This window comes from Helicoverpa armigera, chromosome 9 (genome assembly GCF_030705265.1).
Source record: "Helicoverpa armigera isolate CAAS_96S chromosome 9, ASM3070526v1, whole genome shotgun sequence".
Classification (NCBI taxonomy): Eukaryota; Metazoa; Arthropoda; class Insecta; order Lepidoptera; family Noctuidae; genus Helicoverpa; species Helicoverpa armigera.
In genome coordinates, this window is record NC_087128.1 from 10,865,182 (window position 1) to 10,881,964 (window position 16,783).

The 16,783-nt window shown below is 37.8% G+C and overlaps 1 protein-coding gene and 1 long non-coding RNA gene across 6 annotated transcripts in view; one reads left to right on the forward strand and one right to left on the reverse strand.

Annotated features, from left to right (window-relative positions):
* The window catches only part of Hecw (Hecw ubiquitin protein ligase), a 101,996-nt gene that overhangs the window by 82,261 nt on the left and 2,952 nt on the right, over positions 1-16,783 (reverse strand). Inside the window, exon 1 of one of the 5 annotated variants that reach the window (XM_064036348.1) lies at positions 3,554-3,867. The exons of the other annotated variants lie outside the window; for them this stretch is intronic. The gene's annotated coding sequence lies outside the window, so the exon portion shown is untranslated. Of the gene's footprint in view, positions 1-3,553; positions 3,868-16,783 lie in introns of those variants that run through there. 5 annotated transcript variants of the gene reach the window in all.
* LOC135117293 (uncharacterized) lies at positions 8,938-16,667 on the forward strand. The gene is made up of 2 exons (XR_010276775.1): positions 8,938-9,400; positions 14,787-16,667. It is a non-coding gene; the product is annotated as an uncharacterized LOC135117293 (long non-coding RNA).

A 16,783-nucleotide genomic window follows, 5' to 3' on the forward strand; every position in this document is an offset into this window, starting at 1 on the left:
CATAAGTGGTGGACATGAGAGTAATTGTATTCAACACGCGTCCCATATGGGCACGGTACTTCCAGACGGAACGTTTCTTCACAACAGGCCATTTATTTTCGAAGCGTAACGCATGCAGTGTCGCCAAATCTGTCCAGCTATTTACAGCTGGAGTAATTCCACGTGTCGGCACTCTAACATTGTTGTACACCTAAAATAGGTCAAGAGCTTGTGGGAATTCCCAAATACCTAAATATTGAAAACATTCATGCAATGAAATGAGCGAAGCGAGTTATTTTGAAGAAACGTAAATTCCTCTTTCTCCATTCAAAGCTTTTGACGCAAGCACCGGGTTAAAATTACAAACTTTATTTTCTGTCGTTGGAATCTTTATTTTTATACCAAAAATATTGAATGCTTCAAAAGTGATTCAGATTTTCAAACAAAAACGCCAGTTGTCCAATGTCCAAGTTAATTTGTAATAAATGGACAACTTGAAAAACTAACATTAAATCATCATAAAACTACTAAACCTACAAAGCCTCACTCCTCCTCCTCATCACTCCTTGACATATCCAAATCCCCATACCAACACTAACAAAAATTAAAAACTTTGTGCTGTAGAACTGGAGAAGCTTAACACAAAACAATTTTACCTCCACAAAACAATTATTCAAAGAGGGAACACACTTTATTTCTATTATTAGTAATTTCCAAAAGAAACCGGAAGTAAGCCCGTGCCGCCAATTACAAAGCCAAGGTATGGCAGACGTCTGTTACTTCCGTCTTGGCGTGTCCGGGAACCACCCTCCAGCGGGGGTTGTTCCGGATGGGAATCGTATTAATATGTGCTTAAAAGTCAACTGAATCTTTGTTATCATACTATAAAGTTTTGGGTTATTTTTCGAAACAGATGGACCTTTAAGAAACGAACAGGCGAGATTCTTTTGTATTCGATTGGTGTGGTATTCTTATAAGAATTGACGTCTCTGAATATTGTTGAACACGGTCGAAAATTAATACTCTACAATTCATTTGAGAGGGTTCGTGCGATGCTGCGCGAGCGCAGCAATCGCGAGCTCATAGCCCATTACCGGCCGATCGTATAAACTTCGAACATAATTTATCGCTTCCTCTCTGTGTTTTTCACTCGGCAACAATGCTCGCCTCTCCGAGTGTGAAGTTAATGGCTTTACGACGTGTCGAGGTGTAATTTGCTTTAACGAGTTTGTGGATACAGAATGATAGCATTACACATTATCACCGCAGTGTTAGAATACTCAAGATCAATCAAATTGCAAACTGCAAAAACCTCACATCCTCGAATAGTTGCTATCGAGCCCCTGCGGTTTTAAATACAGCGAAACAATGCTCAAAAAATAAAACTAATTAAAAGTGCAAGAGCCAGCGGGGCCTCGGCTCTCGAGTCGTTTGTTCGCAAGCTCGCCTCGTGAGAATCTGTCTCAGTATTTCTTTCAGTTGTCGCAACACACCACTTGACTAATGGCAGTTCGCGTCTACATCGAAACTCCGTGAGAATCATTTGACGGCCGCATAGAATGACGCCAGCGCAAAGTTCAATGATATATCTGTAACAACTTATTACCTAGCTGGAAGCTGTACGGTTGAATGACTCCAATGTTCTTCAAACGATATTTCAAGTAATACAAGGCATGTCTGCGACAGACTGTAATATACTATAGGTGATATTATTAATATTTGTTGCCATCAAATACTCTATGTGTACCTGTAGGCAGTAGGATGTGAATAATGAGACATGACTGGATAATTACTTGTCGAAGGAAATGATATTTAAATCGAGTAGATCGCATTCATAAAACTAGTTGCCGTAATAAGGAAAAGGCATATTGAAAAGCTTAATGAAAACGCTTGCCACAGTAAATTACGATAGTCCCTAGCGCCCAGCGAGCCACAATAATCGGATTTGTTTAATACAAAAAATGGACGATGTCCAGCGTTTGTACTGATAGAGCTTGTAATGGTCTTCATTAATGGGATAACACACGCTGCGCCAGCAGATGAGGGTGTGTCCATTTAATTTCCGCTGACCATCACGCGAAGCTTTCAAAGCTCGGTGAAATATCATGAATGTACCGTGTCATTTGTGTATGATGGATACATTCATAACCGCTCAATTAATTCCTCCCAATCTTACAAGATCATCGTAGTTTGAGATCGAAATTAAGTTAACCCATCAATTTCATCTTAACTAGCGGCAGATATTCAAAGAAGACTGTAAGAAGTAAGACTGATAGTTAATTATGCGACAACATGCTCCATAAAAATTCTCTCAAAGATAACACTTGATAATTCTGTGAGATAAGACGGTGCCGTCGATCAGCTTCCTGTTCAATTGAGACTTAATTACAGCCGCGATCTCACCAAGCAACATCTATAACATAACATTATCTACCTTTATATTTGTACTAGATGTAATTTCCGTAATAAACATTTCTTGCACCTGTTTATAGTAACAAAAAGTGTTTGCCACAAGCGACCAGTTAGAAACGTACGTAGTAATATCGTCGTAATGGGATGAAATGAAGGAGTGTTCCGAGCGAGGCGTGTCAATTTAATATCCGCTGGTGGGCTCATGATAGATGGCTGTTTTATTAGCCCCCGGACTGAGTTTACGTGCTTACTCGACACATCAATCGACACGATCAAGTAACCCGCAAGAGTTTTAACTCTCACACATCCGGATACTTACTCCTCATGCTACAAATAAGTGACTTCTAGAATAAAAACATCTTTAACCCCGATCTAAATGCTTAATTGCCGTCCATAAAAGGGAAATCGCGAAATGGTGTCGTACCAAAACCGATCGATATCACGCGCAAACAATAGGGGCTCATCAATTTCGAAGCGACGTGAGTGCCGATAAAAAATTGGCGAGAATAAGTCCAGGTAGAGTTTGCTTAGCGCCTTATTAAACGGTCTATTGTGTTGCAGCGGCGCCTACTCTGACCATTTTTTGCGGACAATTTATAAACAAAAACGGAACGCATCTGTCTCGTTGAGGTACCTCCACCACAACACTTTAGCCTTGAATATTTAAAGTCAGCTATTTAAGGACTGATTACTTTAATTTAAATACGTCCACAAACCCACACTTTAGACTCGAATAGAAATTGCAATTTAATTGAAAACATATAATTTCCCCAGAGCAATGAGAAATATCTATTCCGGACGTATCTAAATGTTCGTGATAACTAAAGTACTTAATTACAGGAAAGCTATTAGAGGCGAGTTCTAGTCGGTACACATAGATAAGCAATATGAATGAATATACTATTTAAATTAATGTATCGTTGTATTCCCATATTTGTATTATATTATAACACTTATTGCTCAAGCTTTTGTGCCAGATATCAAGAAGACACGATGGCGTACTACACCTACAAATTAAAACTACGTGGGCACCCCACCTACAAGCCGGCCCACAAGCGTATTTTTCGTTTAATAAGCCTAAAGCCTACGTGTCACCTTTGCTATTGCTCGATAACCTAGCAATAGTAATGAATGAAAGAAAAATTCGTAACGACTTACTCACCGTATATGTCAAACTATGACTACCGTTGCTGGCTTTCCCGAAGGTTGGTTTTCTTATAGTAAGAGTCCAGCGTCTCACTGCGGAAATAGCATCGCAACAGAAACAGCAGGAAAGTAATTTTCACTTAAAGTTAACTGTCAGTCAAACTTCACAGACAAAACACGTACGATTTTAAATTTGAAAACGTCAAAATGTACGCACGAGCATGCGCTCGCGTGTTAGCGCGTTCATGGAGGGCGCGCGGCGCGACTGAACGTGAGCGGCGAGAGCGCGGCACGCGCCGGTGGGGGCTTCATTCACAAATCGAGTGGCGGGGACCGGAGGCGCGGGGGCCTGACCCATAGGCTCATTCATGCGATTACCAAGTCGGAGTGGTGACCTGCGGCCTGTGGCGGCCTAGCGCAGCGTGTACCGCCGGCCTCACCACCGAACTTGTAAGTAACCATTTCGACATCGAACTCATTGAAATGCAAAGAAAACCCTCCGAGCTTCCTGTTCTTGCCGAAACACCGGTTTTTGGGAACCGCACAACGTAAGTAGCAATTTGGAGAATTTTACTGCACACAGCAATGAATACACAATAACAGTCTTTGTCAATACGACCGGTCATACGTGTGCACAATTGCGACAGCGACCTGACACAATTAATGCCACTACAGAACCGGCGAAAGTCAGGAGAAATTCGACAGTCGGATTTGCATTATGGAGGACACATGTGCATAATTCAGATAACACTGAATTAAAGACGGAGCTGATGGCTAGCGATAGACTCCATAAAGATCGACATTGCTGGTGTTCATAATAAATGGCGACAATTTTATCGTTGTATCACGATTAAAACCGCTACGTATAAAACGGTGACTTGAAATCAGATCCCGTTGCGCCACCGACGGATTTACAGCAATAATGGCTTTGCAAGTAAGAAAATGACAAGCAACAGTGCCGGTGAAAGGCTCTAAGCACAGGGCACAAGCGGTTTATGATGTAACTGAGTGGCTGCATCGCACGTGCCCTGCGTTGCTTCACTTTATTGCGATTCTTATTGCTTTTTATTTCGCTGAAGACGACATTATCATGCGCATGGCGTGTGATGATCTCACAATTTTCGGCGTAGAGGTTTAGTCAAAAATAACAATGTACATGTTCCTCACTAATAATTTTGTGCTGTCGTGGTTGCACGACAGTAACAGCGGTTTTTATTGCATCCAACCAATGAATACGTGATCGTTTTATTTTATCCTTGACTTTTCGTTTATCTGTCACTCCTAGCTTATACAAGGAACAAAACTTTTAAACCTCGCGTGAGACTGCTTGGCGCCCTCCAACTGGTTCACACGTAGACTATGAGATGACCTTAGGTAAGACACGTCATTGGAAGCGTCATCATCGTTTAAACGTGTCTTAGCGGCAAAGAAGTAAACAAAAGATTTAGAACTGACAATAACACTTGTTCAAGATAATTGCCCAACTGAAAAACTGTTATAGCAGCTAATCTGAGGAGACTGGTAACGGAAACCGGACTAGGTACTTAAAGATGCAAATAATAAGATAGCTAAACATTATTGCAAACATTAAATTAATAGCCTTAACATGCAACCCAAGTGGTAATCCAAGTCAACGTTCCCTTAAAAGGCTAAGCGTCGGGTTTTAAAAGTGGAAAAATAAAACTTCTAACACATAGCGAGCTAACTTGTTGGCTAATTACGTTTAAATAAACAGTAAACTGAAACTGCATCGCTTGTTCATGGGCATGGCAATAACAGGTCGTGCTAATGTGAATGTCGCCTAATTAACGGAATAGGGGTAGCTTTCATAAGAGCAGGCATGGCAAGTCCTTAAAGATATTAGCCATTTGTAGCCGTCAGTTGCACAAAGCTCCATTCAAGTTAAAGCTTCTTTAAACGATTGCTGACTCTTTCTTTGTCAACAAGAAAAAAATTGTCAGTAATAGATTTAATGAAGCTTTAACTTTAATGGAGCCTTGTGCAACTGACGGTAAATCAGAAGATAATAAACTAAGGGTAGTATTTAAACGCAAATCAAAAAATATCCTTTTTCTATGCAATAAGATTCCGAATTCCCATCAAAATTACTGATTGCACAGCAAAATATTCAACTCAAAATATCACTAAACACACTACAATTTATTTTCGCAGCGTACAGCGATTTTTCCTAAAGCAAAAGCTTTTTCATAAATGCACAGCTAACAATCTTAATGCACATTATACATGTTTACTCTTTTTCTTTTAAATATAGCTTCTATTTTTATATTATTTACAGCAGTTTTTCTGAATAAAACATCATTTTATTAGTCACTGTCATCTTATTATTTATTAATTACCACATAATGAGATCAGCAAAAAAATATAAAATTAAATACAAAATTGTAATTTATTGAATTATTTAAGCGGGTCTTGCTTTCGCGGGGCGAGGCACGCTTCTTTTTTTGCCCAATAGGCACATTTTTAGCTTCTGCAGGTGGCGCCACGTACTTATGTCGGATCGCAAGTCCGATGATATGCTTGCACATATAGTTCATAAGAAAATTGGGGCAGGTGCATTTTTAGTCATTGTCAGTACTTCCTTTTGGCATACATTTCATATAAGTAGTCATTAAAAGGCAGAACTATGATATTTCAGAATGTTTATAGTCAGAATCATCTTTTGGCATAGTTTTGGAATTTTTATTTTCCTGTATGAAGCATGTAACATGGGAGTAAGCATGCAACATGCAGCAAGCATGGCTTCTGTCACGGCTCCGGCGCTGCGGGGCTCCGGCGTTCCCATGCGAGCTTATCGTCGCAGATGGTTTTCACGCTCACCACCGCAGCTTCGGCTTACGGGCCGGCAGAGCCGGCCAGCCTCAGCCGCGTCGGCGAGCGTTACAACTACCTGCGCCTCAGCTCGCAGGCCGCGTCGCCCCTCCGCGCCTACGCGGTTTTGAATTGCACTCTAGGGGTAGGGCAAACAAGACTACGTGGAGTCGCTTTTGCAGCGATTCGTTTTCGTTACTAGCTTCAATTTTTAAAACAATGTTTTTTAATTGCAAATGGCAATTTGCTAAATAAATTGAATCTAAATAAAATTCTACCATCTTCATAGTACGCTGAATGAGATTTCAGTTAATTTGTTCTGCTTTTGGAAATAATGCAATGTGACAGGATTTTTTTGTTATAATAATCATTAAATTTGCCGAGCATGGCTTCTTGAAAATTAAGACAAACATGATGAACAGGTTTTGTTGTACTTACTGGTTAATATGCGACTGGGATAGTTATTTTGCTATGAAATATGGATAATTTGCTGTGCAGTCAGTATTTAATGCTTGTATGTAGTATTTTTGTACAATAATAAATTTAACTGTATTGCATTATAAGGAAAAAAGTAATGTCATATTGATGTATAATTTCGAATTATCTGCAGTTTGAGTTTTGTTAAACATTTAGTTTATTAGTAGTGAAGTAAGTTATTTGATGTAAAAAAGAATATAAATGATGAGTATTTATTGATAGGCGATTATTTATTTGATATGCAATTTATAATATCCCATAAACTAAATCTCACATTAACAGCAGTATAACTACCGATACAAGACCTTATAAATGTAATCCCACACAGTTATTGCTAATTAACTATTATATTACACTCTACGCAATTATTGTCGTATAATACCCACACCTACCGACTAGTAAGCTTCCAAGACTGCGTAGTAAATTATTTTTATTGCACGTAAAACCAGTTAAAAAATGCAAGAGCATCAATTAAAAGTGAAAATTGAGTAAGAATCAGTATTCTACACTTTGAAAAAGAATATAATGTCGTTTTATAAAAAAAGACGTAGAGGAGATACAACCATTTGATTGGTTTGAATGAAGACCTTTTATTAAGTGGAAAACATAAATCTACACCGCAAAGAAGAAATGTATTTCATTAAAACAGACTCGCACAACATTGACCTATGATAAACGAAAAGTGAAGGTTCATGTAGTCTATAGTCAAGAAGAGATTCGGAACCCTCCTTCAGAATTAATGAACTAGGGAGACGATCATTAATCTGGATTTAAAGATAACTATAGATGTATGACCTAAAATAGATCCTTGGGGAAAACCTGAGATTAAATATTCGATTCGATAACATTCAGCTGCTTGATATTATATTTGAAATGGTTGTTGTAGACCATATTTCCCTCACAGCTCAACACGATTTCAAACTGCAAGACACCGATTTTGTAACTTTCTAAGTAAAACTTATCGATCGTAAGTTCCTTTGAAATCGGATTAATTTTACCCTGACAGAGCAAAATATACGGACTGACTTTGTGTAATGTATGTCATCAAAACAACTGTTATTACTTTTAAGGAGTAATTATACACTTTAAAAATTAAGACTCTACATTTTTATTTTGTTCGCAAGCCATAGTAATCAAAGCAGGCAAGCTTATCAAGAATTTTATATGATTGCATTTTTGAGCCGTTTGGGGTTGAAACCCTGGGACCATGGGGCCCAAGTGCCCACAGACTATTTCGAGAAATTAGTAAGCGATTAGTGGAGTCCACTCGTGACCAAAGGGCTGGCCTATACTTCGGTCAAAGGATATGCATTGCCATCCAGCGTGGCAATGCAGCCAGCCTTTTGGGCACGATCCCAGCTGACAGCGATGCGGATGAATATTTTGATACCTAGTTTTAATATTTCCCTATTATAGATTAATATTTATCATGATAAATATTAAGTAGATAAACAACTGATGCCATTTTTATCCCAAAAGTATCTCAAGTCATAATAGCACCTAATTTATTGCAAAAGAGCCTTGCCGCTAAAGCAGCTGTTAATCCGATCGACTTGTATAATCCGGATCAAAGAACCTTTTACCACAGCAAATAAAATTGCAGAGATCGGGATAATTTGCAGCAGATTGGCTGACGCTCTTTTTATACTAGTTTTATCTTCCTTATTATAGTTGGTATCCACAAAGCACACTTTCCTGGAAGTGATAGCATCTACAGGGGGGTAGGTCGATTACTCACACCGCTTCCTGTTGTCAATTAATTCAATGACCGTTGCCGCAGCCTGTATACAGTTATAACACCAATCCGCGCCGTGCTGCGAGTAATATAACACTGTCTCTACGGGCTGGCTAACGACAACCAATTAGGTACGCGGTACAAGTACGCGTTGCTCTTATTGTGAACAAAACCTGAGCTACCATGGTATTTGTCTTTTTTTCTGTGGGAATTATCTTAAAGTTAAGTTTAGAGAATACGGTTTCGCCAAAACTTGGACTCTTACATGCTTAGTTGACAAAAGTATTTTTAGAACCTGTCGAAGCTTTTATGGCGAGTTTTATTGTAAAAAATAAACAGTCTATAAATAGATGACATTTAAAGAAGCTAGCTATGGTGACCACCCAGCCTTCGGCCCTAGATTAAGTCTGTACGCACACATGTATAATGTGCTGACTATAATTTTAAGAACTTAGGTAGATAAGTCGCCCCACCGGAGATGTCGCGCCGAGATGGGTCAGACAGTAGATTAGTTTTTTTACAATTAAAAGTACCTCAGAATCGGTAACACGCTTTTAATTTGTCTCCCGAAATTCCTTAGTAGTAATACTTAGTAATTTCAATAGTTTCCCCGCTCCGGAAACAAGAGTGGCGCAGCCGGTAGGATTTCGCTGTTATATTCCTAAATTCTTCGCGGTTTTAAATTCGTCGCGTGTCTCGAGGACGAGCTGCACGATAGCTGTGGGAATTTAAGGACGAGTGAAATCCGACGAACCAAATAAATTACTCTTGGTGCGTGTGGGCAAACAAAGGAATACCAAGGATGAGAGTAGCAGCTGGCTGGTGAGTGATTTTTTCGCCAATCCATGTTCCTCTATCCCCCAATACTTAATACCTACATTATTTTGAGATTAAACCTCTCTCATTATAACGTGTTCATTTAGATTATTGGCTTATCTCATTGTGTTCTATAAATAGAACCGACATAGAGTAGTTAAACTTTCAGAGACGCCAATTAATTGTTATCTCAAGTGTATTCTTTGCATTGATATTTTTATAAATGTGTTTTATTAAAAGTAATAAGTAAAGTGTATGTAATTCTACACCTAATATAAAAAAAATATATATTTTATACATTAATATTTTTAATTTTATTACCTAAACTATTACATACATTTTGCGTCTAATTATTTTCTGATTTACGTGTGTTATGTTTGAATTGTGTTATCTTGTGTGTTTCATAGCATAGTCAATTGTACTCTCACGAATTGTTTTATCTGTTCCGTTCTCTACTCTGTGAACATGATGACTTCAGTGACTATTGAACAAATACCCAAAGAAATTATTCAATTAATACCTTTGTATAATGGTGATAAAGACAGTTAAATCTTTATTTGCGAAAGTGTCAGTATGTCCTTGACCGATATAAGGGTAGCCACGAACAAAATCTTTACGTTTATAATGTTTTAACTAGTCGATTGAGAGATGACGCCGCAGCGCTCTTATCAGAACGTGAAGATATTGTGACATGGTCTGCTTTTAAAGATCTACTTATTCAACATTTTGGAGACCCGCGTAGCGAAGCGTGCATTAATATCGAATTAGAATCCTTAAAAATTAAATCCGGTGAAAGTTATTTAGAATTTTGTAATAGAATCCAAAGTGTTCGATCATTATTGATGTCCAAGGTCAACATGATTGAGGATACTGATTTGAAGAGTGCAAAGACAATTATTTATAACAATACGGCCTTGAATGTGTTCTTATACAATCTCCCAGAGAATATGGTTCGTATTGTAAGGCTTAAGGCACCCTCTAGTTTAGAAGCGGCCTTGAGTATAGTACTTGAGGAAGTTAATTTCTTAGAGCAGTATAATACTAGGAATCGCATTTACGGTCAATCTAGCAGTTTCGGATCAAAATTGGTAATGACGCCAGCGGATACAAACCTTTATTGCCAAATAATATTACCACACCTAAATTTAATTTCGGTATTCCACAGAATAAATTCAATCAGCCCCAAGGTCAATTACCAAATGCATTAACATCACGCCCCAAGCCTGGGTACTTACCCCAATCTCAACAATTTGGGTACAGGCCACCCCAACAATTCGGGTACAGGCCACCTCAACAATTCGGGTATAGGCCACCTCAACCATTTGGGTACAGGCCACCCCAACAATTAGGATACAGGCCACCGCCACAGTTTGGCTATAAACCGTTGCAACCTCAGCAGTTTGGTTACAAATCCCCCAATAATTCTAATACCCCACAAATACTAAAACCTCAAACGCAAACTACTGATGTGTCTATGCGAACAGCCCAACCTAAATCGAATGTACCACAAGGTTTCAATTTAAATGAATTGTCTGCTGACGACTATGAGCCTTATTACAATAACTATTACTCTAACTATGACGATGACTATTATGGTGACTCAAATGAAATTAATTATCATGACGAGACTCATGTTGACTATGAATTACAATCAGAAAATGAAATTCAGGCACTGGATTTTCAGGAGAGTGCCTCGACGGACAAGAAATCTTAGAATTAAATTTTGACTCTAATTTAGAGCTACCGTATATTTATGTAGAAGAGATAGACGCAAAATGATGATAGATACTGGTAGTATGAGATCGTTCATTGGTCCTACAAAAGCATATGAGTATTTTTACGACTATATACGTAATGAAAATTTTCAGGTGGTTAGTACTCATGCTACTAGTAGACATAATGAAGTAATAGAAATTCCTCTTCTACCTACCTTTGTTAGTGACGATTGGCATAAGTTCTATGTATACGAAGTAGATCCACGGTATGACGGGCTTATAGGTAACGACCTTTTACAGCAATTAGGTGCAATTATTGATCTAAAAGAACGAATCTTAAAACGAATTCCACTTGTATTCCAATAATCAATAATAATTTAAATTATAAAATTACTGTACAGCCACGTTCAGAACAACGATTTAAATTGCCAGTAGATCAATATTCAGGTGACGCTATTCTTGACTACCAAGAATTTCGAAATGGACTACGAATGCCTAGTGCTTTAGTAAACTGTGATAGTGGATACGCATTTACAGTAATTCAAAACACTTCAGATTGCCCAAAACAACTGACTATTTGCCAACCTTTCACAGTAACGCCATATGAAAATACAGAATACAACATTAATTTTACTACGACCAATACTCCTCTAGAAATTGACAAATTACTTGAAGAAAATTTAGATAAATTAAGACTCGATCATACCAATGGCGAAGAACGTGAGAAAATTTATGCACTTTGTAGGGAATATAAGGACATATTCTACTGTGACCAAATCCCCCTTACGTTTACTAATCAGGTTAAACATCACATACGTACCAAAATGAAGATCCTATATACATTAAACCCTATAGACAGGCACCTTTCATCCAAAACGAAATAAATAATCAGGTAGAAAAATTACTTCATGAAAATGTTATACAAGAATCTCATTCCCTTGGAGTGCTCCAGTTCACCTTGTCCCTAAAAAGAAGGATGCGTCTGGTGAAATTAAATACAGGATGGTAATAGACTACAGACGACTGAATGACATAACCATAGACGACAAATACCCCCTACCTAATATTAATGACCTTTTCGACAAACTAGGAAAGAGTGTGTACTTCACCACATTGGATCTAGCAAGCGGCTACCACCAAATAGAAGTAGAAGAGAAGGATAGACAGAAGACAGCTTTTCGACGCAAAATGGCCATTTTGAGTTTCTCAGAATGCCGTTTGGACTTAAAACCGCTCCTGCTACCTTCCAACGGACCATGGATAATATTTTGCGTGGTCTGCAAGGACTCCACTGCATGGTATACTTGGATGACATAATAATTTACGGAAATAGCCTTGACGAAATGATAAATAAATTAAGAATTGTATTTGACCGACTTAGAACAACTAACATGAAAATTCAATTAGACAAATCTGAATTTTACGCAAAGAAGTGCTCTACCTTGGACACACTATAACTAAAGACGGGCTAAAGCCTAATGACGACAAAATAAACGCTGTATTGAATTACCCGTTACCAAAGACAACGACAGAGATTAAGAGCTTTCTTGGACTTGTAGGTTACTACAGACGTTTTATAAAAGATTTTGCAAAAATTACTCAACCATTGACAGCCTGCTTAAAAAAGCGCAACAAAATTGTTATTGACCAGAAATACATAGACGCATTTAACAAATGCAAGGAACTCCTGACACATGCCCCACTGTTACAATACCCTGACTATGACAAAACATTTATACTGACGACCGACGCATCCAATGTCGCTCTAGGCGCTGTGCTGTCACAAGGACAGATTGGCAGTGACAAGCCCATTGCGTATGCTAGTCGTACCCTCAGTGATACAGAATCACGTTATAGTACCATCGAACGTGAACTGCTCGCTATAGTGTGGGCAGTAAAGCATTTTAGGCCCTATCTGTACGGTAGAAAATTCTATATATATACTGACCACCGTCCCTTAACTTGGCTCCAATCTCTTAAAGACCCTAGTAGCAAACTCACACGTTGGCGGTTACGTTTGCAAGATTACGACTTTGATTTAATTCACAAAACGGCAAACAAAATACAAATGCAGACGCTCTGTCCAGAATAAAATCAATGCCTTACTCACAGACGACGAAAATCAGTCTCTAGCAGTTAATATTGATGAGAAGGAAGATAAAAATCTAAATGAATGTGCAGATAGTAAAGGTTCATCAACAGTAACGATATCTGATTCTAGTCGAACTATGACCTGTAGTCCTATAGATTTTTCCGACAATATTAGAGAAGTTCACTACGATACAAATGAGTATCCAATACGATCAGTGTCCAGTAAGTCGAACGAAACCGTTCATTCCGCTGTAGAATTAGAATCAACCGGTATACCTATTTTACATGAGGCGATCGACACCAAGCCGAATCAAATCTTAATATTTTCATGGTTTAAAAATCAAATGCATGTTAAGAACCTGTCACGTGACAAACAAAAGATATTAGAAGTTTTCCTGCCAAAAGATAATCCGCAATTAGTAAAGGACTTTTTAAAGGAATACATACAGCCAAAATTAAAATATTTCATTTATTTTGAGGAGAATGAACATCGGAAACTATTTAGCAATATAATAATTGAACTATTCAGAAAGGGAACTATTAACCTATTTGAATGTACAGAAAGAGTTATTTTGTAGAAGATGAAGGAGAGCAAAAGGCACTTATACTTAAACACCATGAAGGAAAGACCTGTCATAGAGGCATAAAAGAAACGCTAGTTAGGCTCCGTAGAAATTATTATTGGAATAGAATGCAGGAAACTGTAACAGCCGTCATAAACAGTTGCGATGGGTGCCGTAGAATGAAATATGATAGGAAACCCATCAAACCTATATTACAACTAACACAAACCCAAGACGCGCCTTTTCAAGAGCTATTTATAGATCTTTTTAGTATAGAAGGTAAAACTTATTTAACTATAATTGACGCATTTAGCAAATTAGGTCAGGCAATCGAAACTCAGGAAAATCAACTCCCGAAGTAACTAGAGCACTGATGAAATATTTTTCGTATTACGGTACACCCAGAAGAATAAGCTCAGACCCCGGAACCGAATTTAATAATGAACTAATTAAGGAATTTTTGAATTTACATAAAATTGATTTCCACATTGGAACCCCTAATAACCCCAATTCAATGGGTCTTATTGAGAGGTTCCACTCCACTATAATAGAAATTTACAGACTGGCCAAATACGAAAAACAATGTACTGATGCGGCTTCGGTTATGACTTATTCTGTTCTGGCATACAATCACACTATTCACTCAGTCACTGAACTTGCACCATTTGAAGTTGTCTTCGGACATACCGACTCAAGCAGTCCGTTTAGCATAGAATTAGAAAAACGTTATTTCCAAAAATTAGTAAAAGATCATGCAAAAGAATAAAACATTATACGAACACTTAGCAGACAAAATGGTTAATATTAAAGAAAAGAATAGAGAGTAAGGGTGGTGAAGGTGAAATAAAGTTTAAAAAAGGAGAAATTGTTTTCGGTAAAGACATAAATAAGCGTAAAAGTAAGGATAAGCCCCGATATATAAAAGCTGTAGTAACAGGCAAAGCAGATAAAAATATTTTACCTATAAAAATAGGAGAAAGGGATACCAAAATTCCTATTAAAAATATAAAACGTCCTCCACAGGTGCGGCATATTATTGATGACAGTCACGATGCTGTCGCTGGCCCTTCATCTGCAAAATCTTGAAGGTAATCCAGGAGTTTTACCGGTGAAACAAGGTCATGCATATTTCCAAACTGATCAGTGGACTATTGTAAAGATCATCAGCCTAGATCAAATTTATACTGACCTTAACTACATCTCTACCAACTATCAAGCGCTTTGTAATTTAATTGATTGGAATGCATCATACTCACAAGAAATTATGACTATTAAAATGCATACAGATTCCATACGTGATTTAACTGTAGAAAAATACCAACAGCTTATACCATCCAAACGATCTAAACGAGGACTCATTAATCCACTGGGCTCTATTATAAAATTGTTACCGGTAATTTGGATCATGATGATGCGTTGAAGTATGATAATCTCATTTCTAAATTGAATCAAGGTCAAATCACTATATCTAAAAGGTTAACATTGGTCTCTAAAATGTTTGACAGTTTTATTAATGCCACTGAAACTATTGAACAGAATACAATTAACTTCCATAACAGGTTAACTAAAATTGAAACATTAATTAAAGATTTAACTGCTCAGCAAAATAGTTGGATTTTTCTGACGTACTTAACTGGGTTGTTCAATGTTTTCATGAGTAACTTTCGTACTATATTTATTAGATTAAGTGAAATCGAAACTGCACTTGCATTAAGCAGAGTCTCTATTTTACATCAATCAATTGTTAATTCTTCAGAACTTTTATATCATCTTAAATTAATATCCGAATATGAAAGCTTAATATATCCTCCCGCCGAAGCGAACTTGTTAAAAATAGAAGAGATTATATGTGTTAAATCATTTATTAAAAGTAATCAAATAACGTTTATAATGGAGATACCACTTACCGATAATGTTACTTATAACTATTATAAGATTTACTCCCTACCAATTTTCCATGACACCGAAAATAAGACCCTAGCTATTTTCCCCAAATACCCTTACCTATTGGCGAAAGAAAATAGATACTCACCAATCGCAATACCGTGTAGACCATTCTCTGCCGGTGCTCGCTTCCTCTGCACTGCAGACAACAGGATCCCCTTCTATGAACTTACCTGTGTCGAACAGCTTATGAATTTCGAAAACGACCTTACCCTTTGCAAACAACATCCAATAGAAATCGAACAGGTCAGAGTCCAACAAGTCGCTAACAACAACTGGATCCTGTATAGTGAAGAGAAGACCACACTAACAGAACGATGCAAGGATGAGACCAGTAGACAATTGGTATTTGGTACTTACCTGATGACCATCGAAGAACCCTGTGAGGTGGAGATTCATGGCATACACATTAATCATCGTATCTTCATAGAGTCCGATGTGGTGAAAAGAGTACCAATCATCGCCTTACCTCAGTTACGCACTAACGCACAGCTATCCAGTACACGTGCACTTGATATGAAGGGCATAAATCTAGACGAAGTGAAATATATGGCGTATTCGTTAAAACATAGTGAAGTGATCGAAAGTGTTTTTGATAAAGGGACAGTAGCTTCAGTGCGTCCTTGGTGTACGTGACCTTAGGTTTAGTTATTTTAAGTATTTTTGTATTTTCCGTTTATGTTGTTCGGCTCAAATTGCTGAAATACACGTGTTTCAAGAAAAATTATCGGAACCAATCTAAAATCGATTCTCCCGATAATTTTCCTCTTAAGGTCGGAGGAGCTATGGTGACCACCCAGCCTTCGGCCCTAGATTAAGTCTGTACGCACACATGTATAATGTGCTGACTATAATTTTAAGAACTTAGGTAGATAAGTCGCCCCACCGGAGATGTCGCGCCGAGATGGGTCAGACAGTAGATTAGTTTTTTTACAATTAAAAGTACCTCAGAATCGGTAACACGCTTTTAATTTGTCTCCCGAAATTCCTTAGTAGTAATACTTAGTAATTTCAATAGTTTCCCCGCTCCGGAAACAAGAGTAGCTACAGAATACGAGAAACAATCAACAATGTAG